At 45.2% G+C, this 14,352-nt stretch overlaps 1 long non-coding RNA gene across 1 annotated transcript; it reads left to right on the plus strand.

Annotated features, from left to right (window-relative positions):
- The first annotated feature begins 1,532 nt into the window (after positions 1–1,532).
- Positions 1,533–14,019, plus strand: LOC147966853 (uncharacterized). The gene is made up of 4 exons (XR_015609076.1): positions 1,533–1,919; positions 2,187–2,254; positions 2,378–2,474; positions 2,689–14,019. It is a non-coding gene; the product is annotated as an uncharacterized LOC147966853 (long non-coding RNA).
- Positions 14,020–14,352: the final 333 nt, after the last annotated feature.

The following is a 14,352-nucleotide window of genomic DNA, read 5'->3' on the forward strand; positions in this document are numbered from 1 at the left end:
TTGCTCATTGCTCCTACAAAGTGATTAGGCAATGTGCAGTTTGTACAATAAAGTTTTCATTAGTTTTATATGTAAACTCTGTTCAATATTTTTATGATCATTTTTATTAAAGAAATTATAAGTTTAGACTCACCGTGCACAAATATGTTAACTTGATTTTTTAGATTAAATAATATGTAAACTTGATGAAATTATAAGTTTTATTTGCGGACGATGAAATTATAAGTTTAAGCATGTTACTGGTGCAGTATTGAGATGCAACGTACTAGATGTAAGACAACCATTGTGGTTACATGCGCTTATGCAAGGTTTGGCCCTAGCTGCACAACATACGGATCGTCCAGCGATGGTCCAAGCAGATTCCTCAGAGGTTCTCTCAATACTTGTAGGTGATAATTGGTCTCGTTCAGCTTATGGACACTTGGTAGCTGAAATCAAGGCGACGATGATTGGCAGGGAGTTTATTCCTTAGAAAACCGGTAGAGCTCAAAAATAGGGTAGCAGATTGTATGGCAAACTATAGTCGTACTGAGTCATGTACTGCGGTATAGATGAACAGATGTCCTCCATGTTGTGAGGATATATTGCCACTAGATTGTAACCTTATGATCCATGAATAAAACTCTCTTAGTTTCGTAAAAAAATACAAATATGTTGGTGCAAGTCCACCTAAATTAGCGATGTGGGACTTATAATCTCTGGTTCAATTAGCCAGCAAAGCGGCTGGCAGGCGTCTCCTCTCGCTTGGTCGTAGTCCTGCTTCCGTCCGTCTTTGCTAGATTCATAGCCGGCTCATGGACCTTGAACCAATCCCGTGGGGGGCGGGGGGGGGGGGGGGGTTTGATGCAACACAATCGTTGGTGGAGACGAGAAGGCATGCACTGTACATGGGTATCCCCTGAGTCCATCTCCTCAGAGTGTTGTTTATCCCCTTCTGTGTGTTTTGATGGTGTGTGTGCTTTTTTTGAACTCTTCTCCCATACCCCATGTGATTCCGGTTCGTTTGAATCCATTTCTATTAGGGATCATTTGAACTCATCTTGTAGTAACAGGGTGCAATGCAAACCTTATATCTCTACTCCTAATGAACGAGTTGGTTGAATAGTCCCCCCACTTTTGTCTGGTTTTTTTTCGTCCGGTTTATTTTTGTCTCACGTTCCACCACCACTCCCACGTTAATTTCTTCTTCTTCACACTTAAAACCGAATCGTGTCTGATACTCCTTCCATTTATTCGTGCTTGTTTTGGCAGGTGTCGATTTAATTCAATCATGTAAATATTTGGTAATTAAGAATTCAGAAATAATACCATATACAGGAGATCACCTTCCAAAAAAATCACCTCCCTCTCTGATTTATTTCTCCCACCGATCTCCTTCCATACTTAGCTCCGATCGGAAAAGAACACAACCGTCGAAGCCACAGATCTCTTTCCATACTTAGCTCCACCTTCGCTCCCTCCCACACACTTTTACGTAGCCCAAGAAATCCTCTCGCACGATCCTCGCAATAACTACAGAATATATCCTTCCCCTCCTCCCTCCCACAGCTCGCTCAGGTTTTCTTCCGCTACACCTATCCTCTTCCGGCCTCTTCCTGGAGCCCTCGGCTTCGTGCTCGTAGGAATCGGAGGCGGTGACGCTCGACGTTGTCACGTCGAGGCTGGATCTAGGGGACAGGCAGGCGGCACTCGTCACGGGAAGAGGAGCATGTAATTCATGGAGTCAAAGCTTGTGTGGGGCCATTTGGCGACGCTTGACCGCGGCAGGGAGGCGAGGACGCGTGAACGCATATGTGCCTGCTCGCCGAGCGTCGTGACGTTGACGGGCTGGGGCTTGATGTCGAGGCCCTCCGCTTCCTGCACCTCTTCGTGTCGATGGACAGAGGCACACACCGGTACTAAAAACACGATGGCCAGAGGTATACCGTTACTGGAAACACAATCCTGAATCTCTTCCGTGTATGTTCCCAAGGGTGTATGTTTAGTTGTTTACCTCGTACCTTATCTTTGTCTATAGTCACCAATAGGATTAGACGTCTGACTGCGCAGAATCTGTATTAAACAGTACATGCCCTTATTATTTCTAACATAAAATCTTGTTTTGTTGACAGTAAGCAACCACCTAATTTTAGGAAGTACCGTGTGGTGGCAAAAAAAACTGATATTCAAGACTTCGTTTTCTACAGATGATGATCCAAAATGCATAGAAACGTGGGTAGAGATGGGAAATTGTGAAAGCGATGGGAACTATCTGGTACGAACAGTGTCATCATCTTATAATGCTTCATCTATGTACACCATAATGATGCATCTTACGTATCTATCTATTGTATCTGAAACCTTAATGCAATTAACTGTTGATTTTGCCCTACAACAGGAATACAGGATTGAGCGATCTAGCAGATACTTATGAACTTCTGAAGCTCGGTTGTTCAGATTATCATGGATGAGATGATAAGGAAGCGCCTGATATAGTAAGTGTCGATCTTCCGGTCTTGGCATTTTTAGATTCCTTGAGGTAGCTCAACAAATTTGCTGCAATGCTTTGTAGGATCATTTTGCAGAGTTTACTGAAATGGTACCTGGTTTGAATTTGGTTATTTGCTCTATTTGTTTATTTATTTTCCTAGGAACAATCTGCTGTTACAGGCTTTGCTCTGAATTTTGATGTAAATCTCATGTTACCAGGTCCGCCATGACATGAATGCACCGTTGTCCCACTATTTCGTTACACCGCAGTACTCATATTTTACCAGCAATCAGCTAATCAGTGACTGCAGTGACGTTCCCATCATCATGGCTCTGCAAATAGGTGTCCGTGTAATTAAATTAGACATGGTGCTAAATTCTTCTAAAGATGATACTGATATTCTCCATCGAAGTACTGAATATGACTTCCATGGATAGTACTCATATTTATGCCTACCAATCTTTGTAAGTGTGGAACCTATATAATTATCTTCGTATAAAATACTACTCCATCCATCTCAAAATACTAAAGTTGAACTCAACCAGCCATACTTATTTTGGGATGAACTGAGTACTATTTTGGGAAAGGCATCTAGCTGAGTTTTAATAAAAGTCTTCAGGTTTGTATGTTGAGATTGTCTTCAGCAAATAATATTTCTATGAGATGTAGATTAACGACAACTAACAAGGACTGCCATGATTAGAGCTACGATTTTGCCCCATGTTTTAGTATGCATTCTTGCAAGCAACAAAGGTAAGGACATTGGCATCATGTAGTTTCGGGTAGTGCATGGTTCTATTTAATTAGTTTTTTCACAAAATGGCTCATGGTGTTGTAACGCCCCGAGACCGATGTGCCAGGTGTCGTTCAGTTATTCGCTGTTGTTGCCTTGTCATTGCTTGCGTGTCATGCATTGCATATCATGTCATCATGCGCATTTCATTTGCATTCGTGTTCGTCTCATGCATCCAAGCATTTTCCCCATTGTCCGTTTTGCATTCCGGCGCTTCGTTCTCCTCCGGTGGTCATTTCTACCTTTCTTTTGTGCGTGGGGATTAAACATTTCCGGATTGGACCGAGACTTGCCAAGCGGCCTTGGTTTACCACCGGTAGACCGCCTGTCAAGTTTCGTATCATTTGGACTTCGTTTGATACTCCAACGGTTAACCGACGGGACCGAGAAGGCCTCGTGTGTGTTGCAGCCCAACACCCCTCCATTTTGGCCCAAAACGCACCTAACTCTGCTCCATCATCTCGGTCGTTCGATCACGATCGCGTGGCCGAAAACCGCTCCTCATTTGGACTCTCCTAGCTCCCTCTACCTATAAAAGAGCACCCCTCCCCGAAATTTCGGATCAATTCGCGGATGAAACCCTAATCCTCTTCCCCTCTCGCCGCCGGACATGTCCGTCCCGGACGGACGAGATCGCACCGCCGCCGCTGCCCAACCAGGAGCCGCCAAGTGGCATCCCAGCGCCCACCGCTGCCGTGGCCCGCGAGGCCCTCCCGGGCCCGAGGCTCCCCGCCGCCACTCAGATCCATACGCCGCCTCAGAGTCCCATCGCCGGCCGCTCGCCGGACTTCTCCGCCGCCTCGCTGGAGTGCCCCGCCTCCACCTCGCTGTGCCGGCGCCACCCCGTGGTCGCCCGGCCCCGGGTCTGGCTGGAATGGGTCCGGAGCGACCGGATCAGGCCGTCCCCACATCTCCCGCGCCGTCCCCTCGCCGGCTCGCCGCCCAGCCTCGCCGGCGACGCGCCGGAGCCGCTACGGCCTGCCTGCCTCTCCGATCCAGGCGGGATCAGGAGGAGAACGACGAGCGCCCGCGTGGGCCTCCTCCCCGCCTTGGCCTCGCAGGCCCAGTTCCAGCTGGCCCGCGTCCGACCTCCCCACCGGCCTGCCTTCTCCTCTTCGCTTGGGCCTGGCCCATGGGTGAGGCCACACCCCCAGCGCCCACCTTTTTTTTTCTTTCCTTCCTGCTGTTGGGCTTGCCCCAGATTCGGCCTGCATCATTTTTTTCCAGTTTTGGACGATTTGTCTATTATTCCAGAGATTGCCAGTTTTGCAGAAAAGTCCCCCTGGTTCATGCATTTAATAACTCACTAACCGTGCATCGGATTAAAATGTTTTATATATGAAACTTGCTCCGAATTTTGTGTAGATTAATAATATGCAACTTTCATCCATGTTAAAAATGTTTAAAATGCTGTTTGTTTAAATTTGCCCCTATGCCATGTTAAAATGATTTAATTCATAACTAAATAACCGTAGCTCGGTTTTAAATAATCTTTATATGTAAACGGGGTAGAAAAATGTCTAGTTTAACATGGTGCACTCATCTTGCATGTTTAACAACTCTAAAATAATGTTTAGGGCAGAACAGTACCAAACCTTAAATTATGCATATGAGGATTTTCCGGAATTGTTGTTCGTTGTTTTCGGCCTCATTTAAACTTGACTAGTTGGGTAGTTTTCATTTGCTTCACCCTCTTGCCATGTTTAATAACATTTAATATTGTTGGGTACATAACCGAGAGAGAACTAAATAAGTCATGTGGTGTTCCGTCAATATGCAACTCGTTGCATATTGAGATCCACTTAATTTGTAGTATTGTTTGTGCACTTTGCCATGCCATGCTTCATTAAACCGGACATGCATCATACTTGATTGTGCATCATGCCATATTTATGTGGTGGTTGTTTACTATGTTGTGTGCTTCTTTCCGGTGTGCTTCTTCGGGTTGTTTCCGGTAACGTCGTGTTGTGAGGATCCGTTCATCTACGTCCGTTTGTCTTCTTCATGGACTCGTTCTTCTTCCTTGCGGGATCTCAGGCAAGATGATCATACCCTCGAAATCACTACTATCTTTGCTATGCTAGTTTGCTCGCTCTCTTTGCTATGCTAATGCTACGATGCCTACCATTTGCTTGTCAGCCTCCCAAATTGCCATGTCAAACCTCTAACCCACCATGTCCTAGCAAACCGTTGATTGGCTATGTTTCCGCTTTGCTCAGCCCCTCTTATAGCGTTGCTAGTTGCAGGTGAAGATTGGAGGCCGTTCCTTGTTGGAATATTTATTTACTTGTTGGGATATCACTATATATCTTATTTAATTAATGCATCTATATACTTGGTAAAGGGTGGAAGGCTCGGCCTTATGCCTGGTGTTTTGTTCCACTCTTGCCGCCCTAGTTTCCGTCATATCAGTGTTATGTTCCCGGATTTTGCGTTCCTTACGCGGTTGGGCTATTATGGGAACCCCTTGACAGTTCGCCTTAAGTAAAGCTTTTCCAGCAATGCCCAACATTGGTTTTACCATTTGCCACCTAGCCTTTTCTTTTCCCTTAGGGGTCGCGCGCCCAAGGGTCATCATTATTTTTAACCCCCCCGGGCCAGTGCTCCTCTGAGTGTTGGTCCGAACTCAGCTGCCTGCGGGGCCACCTCGGGGAAACTTGAGGGTTGGTTTTACTCGTAGCTAGTCTCATCTGAGTGTGCCCTGAGAAAGAGATATGTGCAGCTCCTATCAGGATTTGTCGGCACATTCGGGCGGTGTTGCTGGTTTAGTTTTACCCTGTCGAAATGTCTTGTTGTACCGGGATACCGAGTCTGATCGGAATGTCTCGGGTGGAGGTCTATTCCTTCGTTGACCGTGAGAGCTTGTGATGGGCTAAGTTGGGACACCCCTGCAGGGATTTGAACTTTCGAAAGCCGTGCCCGCGGTTATTGGCAGATGGGAATTTGTTAACGTCCGGTTGTAGAAAACCTGAAGTCGACCTTAATTAAAATGAATCAACCGCGTGTGTAACTGTGATGGTCTCTTTCCGGCGGAGTCCGGGAAGTGAACACGGTTGTTGGAGTTATGCTTGACGTAGGTTGTTTTAGGATCACTTCTTGATCATACTTTTATGGACCGTGCTTTGCTTTCTCTTCTCGCTCTCATTTGCGTATGTTAGCCACCATATATGCTAGTCGCTTGCTGCAGCTCCACCTCTTACCTTTACCTTACCCATAAGCTTAAATAGTCTTGATCACGAGGGTGCGAGATTGCTGAGTCCCCGTGGCTCACAGATACTTCCAAAACCAGCTTGCAGGTGCCGATGAGTCCGTGCAGATGACGCAACCAAGCTCAGGAGGAGCTCGATGAAGATCTTGCCCTTTTTGTTGTTTTCGTTCTAGTTGATCAGTATTGGAGCCCAGTTGGGGTCGATCGGGGACCTTTGTCGCATTTGGGGTTATTCTTTTATTTTGGTTCCGTAGTCGGACCTTGAGTGTATTTGGATGTTGTAATGTTTTATTTATGTAATTGTGTGAAGTGGCGATTGTAAGCCAACTATGTATCCCTTTCCTTATTATATTACATGGGTTGTGTGAAGATTACCTCACTTGCGACATATGCCTTCAATGCGATTATGCCTCTAAGTCATGCCTCGACACGTGGGAGATATAGTCGCATCGAGGGTGTTACAAGTTGGTAATCAGAGCCTTCCCCGACCTTAGGAGCCCCCACTGATTGATCATTTTTAGCAGCCGAGTTGTGTCTAGAAAAATGTTTTGAGTCATTCAGGAATTATATATCGGAGAGTTTAGGAATTCTTTTTACTTCCCAGTCTCCTCATCGCTCTGGTAAGGCATCCTGACGTAGAGTTTTGACTCTTCTCTTCTCAAATTTCACTAAAAAAATTTTTAGGATCACGCGGGTATCTTGGAATCGTTCCGATGGTTTTATGATGAGAACATTGTCTTGGTGCCTCCTGTCAGGGGTTTAGTGGAAGTGTCCCGGGGAGTTGAGCTCTGAGGTGTTGTCGTCATAATTTTATCGTTGCAATTCTGGAATACCTGAGTTTAGTACGCCGACATCGAAAATCTCTTTTATGCAGTTCGTTGGTGAGATAACCTCGACGCCACCCAGTACTGGGGCGGGAGTTCGGGAGTATCGCCATAACTTGTATAACGGATGCTTTTCGAAGGTTGAGGTAGATGGTTTCCGAAGGTTTCTTGGTTATGTGTTGAAGGATGGATACAGCTGGATGTAGCATTTGCTAGTTTGGGTGAGATATTATGCTTCCCTGTATCCCCAACACCTGATTGCATAACCGAAAAGGTTCGGGAGTTTCATAGGTGGGAATTCAAGTAGCTCTTAGGATATCTTTCCGACAAATGTATGATATGAAATTGGGGTTCGACGTCTAGTGGTCCGCCTATTCACGGTCGGTTTTACAGTGGTCTCGTTGTGTCTTAAAGAGTCCTTGGCTATGCCGACTCGGGGACGCTTCGTATGTCATGTACACTGCCTTGTACATGATGGTGCTGTACGATCGAGCCCGTGTAGGCCCCACCACGAAAACTTCGTACGAAATCTCTATCATATGTTTGTTCTGGCTTATTTTGCAAGCCAATCCTTTGTTTTGTTTTTGAGTTGTGGTATTCGAGTTGCTTCGAAGTCAAATGTTGATCCCATACCTTCCTCCAAATGGTGTTCTCATATTCCGATGTGAATACTAATCCTCCTCGATCATCGAGTTTGTTCATTTCAATTTCTTTTCACCGGCGTGTTTCTCTTCAAGTGGATCCGATCATTTCAACATTCGCAAGATCAAGTATCAGTTCTTCTCAACGATGTTCGTTTCATCCATTTCAAATTGTCTTTGTTTTTCCCACCCTCCCTCCCTTTGTTTTTCTCCAAGGATTCAGATCTCTTAATCGAGTATCCATCTTATTGATGTGAAGCCTCTCCATTCTTTTCCTTCAATGTTCTTATCCGGTGATTCTCATGAAGATTCTAATGGAGCTTCAAGTTCATCATTCTTCATTCTTTTTCTTCTCCGGTGTTGCCAATTCAAGCTTTCGGTGTTGATCATATTCTTTTCCGTATTTCATTGCCTTCTCATACCGGTGCACCTCTTAATCATCTACTCCTCGCTATTCATTTGTTACAGAGTGCTGAAGATATCTTGAAGATTCTTGTTTCCACTCTGCATTCGTTCGAGCTCTTTCGGGGATGTTTTCTCATTCAAGCCATTTAATTCAACCGGTGCATTCTCCTTTTCAAGTAATCATTCAATGGTGTTTCTTTTGAGTGGGCCCTAACCCACAGGTTTTTCCCAGAATCTTACCTAACTCTTCTTATTTTCCCAGAGTTACTCTCAAATTCCTTTTAAAGTTTGACGTAAGAATGAATTATCATTAGTCAAATGTATTTCTCCAAGATCTTTCAAATTCTTTCCATCGTTGGCTCAACCTCTTCACTTTTGATTCTTCCGGAGTATCTCAACTATTCATGGTGGTGTTTCTCGTCGTCATTCTCGGATTCTGAAGACCGAAGAAGAGTTTTTCCTCCATATCTTGCTTCATTCTCTTCAAGATTCGTGGCTCTAGTTTGTTGCCATCCTCTCATAATTATTTTCGATTGTGAGAATTCTTTTCACCCATCCGGAGCATTTCATGAGTTGTTTTCCATTTCTTTACTCCGAAGCCCATCATTTTAGAAGATTTATTCATTCTCAGTTTTCAGCTATCATTCTCCAAATCTTACGGGTGCATTATTCAAATATCTCCTAGTCAGCTCGTGATATTTTCATTCACTTGCATCTAATTTCTCTCAAGTTTCCTCATTCATTTCATAATTCTTTCCGGTGTTTTCTTTATCTTTTCTTCAACCATTTTCAATTCTTACGGTGGTCCGTTCAAGAGTTCTCTTCCTTGGTCATCATATCAATTCATTCGTTCTTTCAACCCTACCGGTGGTTCGTTGAAGACCTTCTCAAGTTTATGTTATATCTCTCTTGATCTTTTACGAGAATAAGTAATATGTCGAATCCGTTGACTGTCATCAATTTAATTGGTGAAGGATAAGCATAATGTAATTCTTATTCTTATTTCATCGAGCGAATTCAATTCCTTATTTCGGAGGTCATCAAATTCACGGTTTCACTTGATTCATCTTTATTTTCCCGGAGTTCCAAGTTCTCTCATTTATTTCACCACGAAGATCCTTCTAAATCATTACAAGGTTTCACCTTGTGTTTTCAACTTCTTTTGCTTTTATCGTCATTTTGTTTACCGGAGTTCCTCATGGATGTCCTACATGGTGGTTCATCAAGGATTTAATTCCTTCTCGAAATATTCATTGAGATTCTTTTCAAAGGAGCTCAAGTTTTTCTTCATCTTGCATTCTGGAGTGCAATTCTCTCAACCGTATCATTCGAGGTGATATTATGTCATTCTTGATAATTTGAGTTCATGTTTTCATGTTTCACATGTTGTCATGAATGAGATATTTCAAATCCATCAATCTCGTCATTGGAGTTATCTTGGGTTATACTTCACCTAAAGCTTTCCCTAAGGATTGTTGCTATAATTGTGCTCATATGTGATCCAAGTTCTTCATATATCCTTCCGGTGATAAGCTTCTCGTCTCCTTGTTCATGCCAATCCAATTCTTCTTCCCATGAGTGGCAGGTGGTCACCTCATAATGTTTGAGATGTATTCCATAAGACCATATCAAGCTTATTCTTTTCATTGTTGGTTTTCCAACAACTCCGTTCTAGCATGTGTTGTAAGCATGCTCTCGTTTTCCCCTTGTTCCATTCATTCAATAGTTACGGAGGCAGTGTATTGTGATTTCATCAAGTATCTTCTCATCTTATCAAGTTCTTATTCAATTCCTCTCTTTTCAACCGGAGTGCTGCCCGAATTTTGGTCTACCTTGATCCCCTTCCTTAACCGGAGTGTTTTTCTATATATATCTTCCCTTCAACCTCAAGGTTTTCGCAATGCTCTTTGTCCCTCATTTCTAACGGAGTGTTTTCGACTTTGTTCACCTTCGTTGTTTTCTTTTCTCGTATTTGCCTAACCTCCTCAAGGTTTGTGGTTTCACTCGTTTGTCAAAGAAGCAACTTAGTTTTACCTCTTCTCTTTCTCTTCTGTTTTCCCTGCGGTGCCATTCTAGATCTCGGGACGAGATCCTCTCGTAGTGGTAGAGTGTTGTAACGCCCCGAGACCGATGTGCCAGGTGTCGTTCAGTTATTCGCTGTTGTTGCCTTGTCATTGCTTGCGTGTCATGCATTGCATATCATGTCATCATGCGCATTTCATTTGCATTCGTGTTCGTCTCATGCATCCGAGCATTTTCCCCGTTGTCCGTTTTGCATTCCGGCGCTTCATTCTCCTCCGGTGGTCATTTCTACCTTCTTTTGTGCGTGGGGATTGAACATTTCCGGATTGGACCGAGACTTGCCAAGCGGCCTTGGTTTACCACCCGTAGACCGCCTGTCAAGTTTCGTATCATTTGGACTTCGTTTGATACTCCAACGGTTAACCGAGGGGACCGAGAAGGCCTCATGTGTGTTGCAGCCCAACACCCTTCCATTTTGGCCCAAAACCCACCTAACTCTGCTCCATCATCTCGGTCATTCGATCACGATCGCGTGGCCGAAAACCGCTCCTCATTTGGACTCTCCTAGCTCCCTCTACCTATAAAAGAGCACCCCTCCCCGAAATTTCGGATAAATTCGCGGATGAAACCCTAATCCTCTTCCCCTCTCGCCGCCGGACATGTCCGTGCCGGACGGACGAGATCGCACCGCCGCCGCTGCCCAACCAGGAGCCGCCAAGTGGCATCCCAGCGCCCACCGCCGCCGCGGCCCGCGAGGCCCGCCGCAGGCCCTCCCGGGCCCGAGGCTCCCCGCCGCCGCTCAGATCCATACGCCGCCTCAGAGTCCCATCGCCAGCCGCTCGCCGGACTTCTCCGCCGCCTCGCCGGAGTGCCCCGCCTCCACCTCGCTGCACCGGCGCCACCCCATGGTCGCCCGGCCCTGGATCTGGCCGGAATGGGTCCGGAGCGACCGAATCAGGCCATCCCCACATCTCCCGGCGCCGTCCCCTCGCCGGCTCGCCGCCCAGCCTCGCCGGCGACGCGCCTGAGCCGCTACGGCCTGCCTGCCTCTCCGATCCAGGAGGGATCGGGAGGAGAACGACGAGCGCCCACGTGGGCCTCCTCCCCGCCTTGGCCTCCCAGGCCCAGTTCCAGCTGGCCCGCGTCCGACCTCCCCACCGGCCTGCCTTCTCCTCTTCGCTTGGGCCTGGCCCATGGGTGAGGCCACACCCCCAGCGCCCACCTTTTTTTTCTTTCCTTCCTGCTGTTGGGCTTGCCCCAGATTCGGCCTACATCGTTTTTTTCAAGCTCTGGACGATTTGTCTATTATTCCAGAGATTGCCAGTTTTGCAGAAAAGTCCCCCTCGTTCATGCATTTAATAACTCACTAACCGTGCATCGGATTAAAATGTTTTATATATGAAACTTGCTCAGAATTTTGTGTAGATTAATAATATGCAACTTTCATCCATGTTAAAAATGTTTAAAATGATGTTTGTTTAAATTTGCCCCTATGCCATGTTAAAATGATTTAATTCACAACTAAATAACCGTAGCTCGGTTTTAAATAATCTTTATATGTAAATGGGGTAGAAAAATGTCTAGTTTAACATGGTGCACTCATCTTGCATGTTTAACAACTCTAAAATAATGTTTAGGGCAGAACAGTACCAAACCTTAAATTATGCATATGAGGATTTTCCGGAATTGTTGTTCGTTGTTTCCGGCCTCATTTAAACTTGACTAGTTGGGCAGTTTTCATTTGCTTCACCCTCTTGCCATGTTTAATAACATTTAATATTGTTGGGTACATAACCGAGAGAGAACTAAATAAGTCATGTGGTGTTCCGTCAATATGCAACTTGTAGCATATTGAGATCCACTTAATTTGTAGTATTGTTTGTGCACTTTGCCATGCCATGCTTCATTAAACCGGACATGCATCATACTTGATTGTGCATCATGCCATATTTATGTGGTGGTTGTTTACTATGTTGTTTGCTTCTTTCCGGTGTGCTTCTTCGGGTTGTTTCCGGTAACGTCGTGTTGTGAGGATCCGTTCATCTATGTCCGTTTGTCTTCTTCATGGACTCGTTCTTCTTCCTTGCGGGATCTCAGACAAGATGATCATACCCTCGAAACCACTACTATCTTTGCTATGCTAGTTTGCTCGCTCTCTTTGCTATGCCAATGCTACGATGCCTACCATTTGCTTGTCAGCCTCCCAAATTGCCATGTCAAACCTCTAAACCACCATGTCCTAGCAAACCGTTGATTGGCTATGTTACCGCTTTGCTCAGCCCCTCTTATAGCGTTGCTAGTTGCAGGTGAAGATTGGAGGCCGTTCCTTGTTGGAATATTTATTTACTTGTTGGGATATCACTATATATCTTATTTAATTAATGCATCTATATACTTGGTAAAGGTTGGAAGGCTCCGCCTTATGCCTGGTGTTTTGTTCCACTCTTGCCGCCCTAGTTTCCGTCATATCGGTGTTATGTTCCCGGATTTTGCGTTCCTTACGCGGTTGGGCTATTATGGGAACCCCTTGACAGTTCGCCTTAAGTAAAGCTTTTCCAGCAATGCCCAACATTGGTTTTACCATTTGCCACCTAGCCTTTTCTTTTCCCTTAGGGGCCGCGCGCCCAAGGGTCATCATTATTTTGAACCCCCCCGGGCCAGTGCTCCTCTGAGTGTTGGTCCGAACTAAGCTGCATGCGGGGCCACCTCGGGGAAACTTGAGGGTTGGTTTTACTCGTAGCTAGTCTCATCCGAGTGTGCCCTGAGAAAGAGATATGTGCAGCTCCTATCAGGATTTTTCGGCACATTCGGGCGGTGTTGCTGGTTTAGTTTTACCCTGTCAAAATGTCTTGTTGTACCGGGATACCGAGTCTGATTGGAATGTCTCGGGTGGAGGTCTATTCCTTCGTTGACCATGAGAGCTTGTGATGGGCTAAGTTGGGACACCCCTGCAGGGATTTGAACTTTCGAAAGCCGTGCCCGCGGTTATGGGCAGATGGGAATTTGTTAACGTCCGGTTGTAGAAAACCTGAAGTCGACCTTAATTAAAATGAATCAACCGCGTGTGTAACTGTGATGGTCTCTTTCCGGCGGAGTCCGGGAAGTGAACACGGTTGTTGGAGTTATGCTTGACGTAGGTTGTTTTAGGATCACTTCTTGATCATACTTTTATGGACCGTGCTTTGCTTTCTCTTCTCGCTCTCATTTGCGTATGTTAGCCACCATATATGCTAGTCGCTTGCTGCAGCTCCACCTCTTACCTTTACCTTACCCATAAGCTTAAATAGTCTTGATCGCGAGGGTGCGAGATTGCTGAGTCCCCGTGGCTCACAGATACTTCCAAAACCAGCTTGCAGGTGCCGATGAGTCCGTGCAGATGACGCAACCAAGCTCAGGAGGAGCTCGATGAAGATCTTGCCCTTTGTGTTGTTTTCGTTCTAGTTGATCAGTATTGGAGCCCAGTTGGGGTCGATCGGGGACCTTTGTCGCATTTGGGGTTATTCTTTTATTTTGGTTCCGTAGTCGGACCTTGAGTGTATTTGGATGTTGTAATGTTTTATTTATGTAATTGTGTGAAGTGGCGATTGTAAGCCAACTATGTATCCCTTTCCTTATTATATTACATGGGTTGTGTGAAGATTACCTCACTTGCGACATATGCCTTCAACGTGATTATGCCTCTAAGTCGTGCCTCGACACGTGGGAGATATAGTCGCATCGAGAGTGTGACATGGTGATGGTTGATTAAATGTGTATGTGCATTGAACAAATTGGTCAAAACTGACAACATCATTAAATTCAGAAATTCTGATACAAATAAAGAAGGAGAACAAATGAGCTTCATATGAATGAGAAAAGTGAGAATGAGCTTCGTATGAATGATGCATGACAAAGTTATTGTATTTACATGCCTGAGTACAGTATATCCTATACACAATATTGTATAGTTCAATGTTAAGTGAGTAAATATACATTTGACACCAACATGT

Source organism: Triticum urartu, chromosome 6A, assembly GCF_056163025.1.
Source record: "Triticum urartu cultivar PI428250 chromosome 6A, HENAU_Tu73, whole genome shotgun sequence".
Classification (NCBI taxonomy): domain Eukaryota; kingdom Viridiplantae; phylum Streptophyta; class Magnoliopsida; order Poales; family Poaceae; genus Triticum; species Triticum urartu.